The 2,302-nt window shown below is 48.5% G+C and overlaps 2 protein-coding genes across 2 annotated transcripts in view; one reads left to right on the top strand and one right to left on the bottom strand.

The window, feature by feature from the left end:
• LOC105549787 (histone H3) overlaps positions 1-2,302 on the bottom strand; it is a 24,877-nt gene that overhangs the window by 20,131 nt on the left and 2,444 nt on the right. The window lies entirely within an intron of this gene.
• Positions 1-2,302, top strand: part of LOC105549789 (histone H4) — a 6,114-nt gene that overhangs the window by 2,647 nt on the left and 1,165 nt on the right. The gene's annotated exons all lie outside the window — the stretch shown is intronic.

Below are 2,302 nucleotides of genomic sequence, written 5' to 3'. Positions count from 1 at the left end.
GGGGATGCACCCATCTCAGCCTCCCAAAGTGCTGGGATTACAGGTGTGAGCCACCATGCCCGGCCAATTACTGAGAATTCTTGCCTTTTTCACAGGATTATTTTAAGGATCAAATGAAAAGTTATACGTGAAAGAAGAATGACGCCATGAAGTGATACCGAAACCAAAGTTGATATATGTATTGCCTTTCCCACTCAATGTAGTTCGTTTTTTGTTTTGTTTTTTTGAGAGACGATTTAACTCTACTTATGGTGACCAGGCATTGCTTGGGTACTGCTACTACGGAAATAAACAAAGACAAATCCTCACCCTGAGAAATGTTGCCAGCCTAATGCTGAGAGGTTAAGGAAGGGAAGGGGTATTAAGATAGGAGAGGGCAGAGGCAAGGAGGAGGGCCCAAAGAGATGAGGGCAAAGAAGAGCAAGGGAGACGAGCACTGTGGCTCATGCCTGTAATCCCAGCACTTTGGGAGGCCAAGGCAGGCAGATGACGAGGTCAAGAGATTGAGACCATCCTGGCCAACGTGGTGAAACCCCGTCTCTACTAAAAATATAGAAATTAGCTGGGCGTGGTGACATGCACCTGTAGTCCCAGCTACTCCAGAGGCCGAGGCAGGAGAATCGCATGAACCCGGCAGACGGTGGTTGGAGTGAGCCGAGATCGTGCCTCTGCACTCCAGCCAGGGCGACAGAGCGGGACTCCGTCTCAAAAAAAAAAAAGAAAGAAAAAGATATCTCTCGTACAGAATGGAAGCTCAGTGTGGCAGGGCAGAAAGACTATCCTGACTATGTAATCTACTAGACCAGAGCTGGCGAGAGCTTCAGTTAAGGCATGGTCATGGGTGGACGGAGAAAAGGTGATACAATTGAAAGTCAGAAGGTAGATTTAGTAACATTTGGAACTCATGAGATTTGCACAGAGGGCAAGAGGAAGGGACACCTGACTCAGAACAGATGGGGGTAATGAAGGTGTCTTCCAGGAAGATGGGGAATGTGGAAAGAAACAAATCGGTTTGGAAAGCAAGATGATGCATGTGGTTTTGGAAATAAGCTGGGTTTGAAGTGCCTAGTATCCATCCAGAAGGACCTATCTACCAGGCAGTTAGAAACATTGGTGTAGCCAGGCACAGTGGCCCACGTCTATAATCCCAGCACTTTGGGAGTCCAAGGTGGGAGGATGGCTTGAGCCCAGGATTTCGAGACCAGCCTGGGCAATGCAGTGAGACCCTGACTCTACAAAAAATAAAAAAAATTAGCCGGGCCTGGTGGTGTGTGCCTGTAGTCCCAGTTACTCAGATGGCTGAGGTGGGAGGACCCCTGAACCCAGGAGTCCAAGGTTGCAGTGATCTTTGATTGTGCTACTGCACTCCAGCCTAGACGAGTGAGACCCTGTTTCACACACACACACACACACACACACACACACACACACAATGTGTAGCGCTCAGGATAGGGTCTCAGCAGAAGATACCAATTTGGGAGCACTTTTAAGGGACAGAAATATGGAAAGCAGGGAGTCAATCTCACTTGAGTTGCACAGAGAAAAGAAGATGGCCAAGGCCAGCACGGGGGAAACCAGGAATATTGACGGGGAAGAGCAAGACATGAGAAGACTGAGATGCGGACCTAGAGAAGGATAAGGGTGACCAGGAGAGTGGACAAGTCCTCTTCTAAGGAAGAAAAAGCAGTGGAAACATGGCCATGTCTCTTACCATGTAGTTCCCCTCCAAATACACACACACACACACCTGTCCCCCACTAGCCTGCCTAAGGCAGAATTAAATGTGAACAAAGCACGTTTTTCACTTCATAAAAGCCACAGATTCAGAGTGGGCTTACTGGTAACCAAGGTAGCCATGTAGAAGCTAGTTATTAGAGGAAGAGGTGGGTTTGAGACAGGGTCTCACTATCTTGTCACCCACACTGGAGTGCAGTGGCACAATCTCAGCTCACAGCAGTCTCTGCCTCCCGGGCATAAGTGATTCTCCCACCTCAGCCACCCTAGTAGCTGGGACCACAGGCAAATGGCACCACTCCCGGCTAGGTATTTCTTTTTTCTTTTTCTTTTTTCTGTTGTTGTTGTAGAGACAGGGTCTTGCTATGTTTCCCAAGCTGGTCTGGAACTTTGACTTCAAGCAATCCGCCCGCCTCCGCCTCCCAAAGTGCTGGGATTAACAGCTGTGAGCCACAGTGCCCAGCCAGAGGAAGAGTATTTCTTTACCGTATCCTTAATTATCCTTTTTTTTTTTTTTGAGACAGAGTCTCACGCTGTTGCCCAGGCTGGAGTGCAGTGGCCAGATCTC

The sequence above is a fragment of the Mandrillus leucophaeus genome, unplaced genomic scaffold (assembly GCF_000951045.1).
Source record: "Mandrillus leucophaeus isolate KB7577 unplaced genomic scaffold, Mleu.le_1.0 Scaffold457, whole genome shotgun sequence".
Taxonomy (NCBI): Eukaryota; Metazoa; Chordata; class Mammalia; order Primates; family Cercopithecidae; genus Mandrillus; species Mandrillus leucophaeus.
The sequence above is the reverse complement of the archived record's forward strand: the minus strand, read 5'-3'. Positions and strand labels throughout refer to the sequence as shown.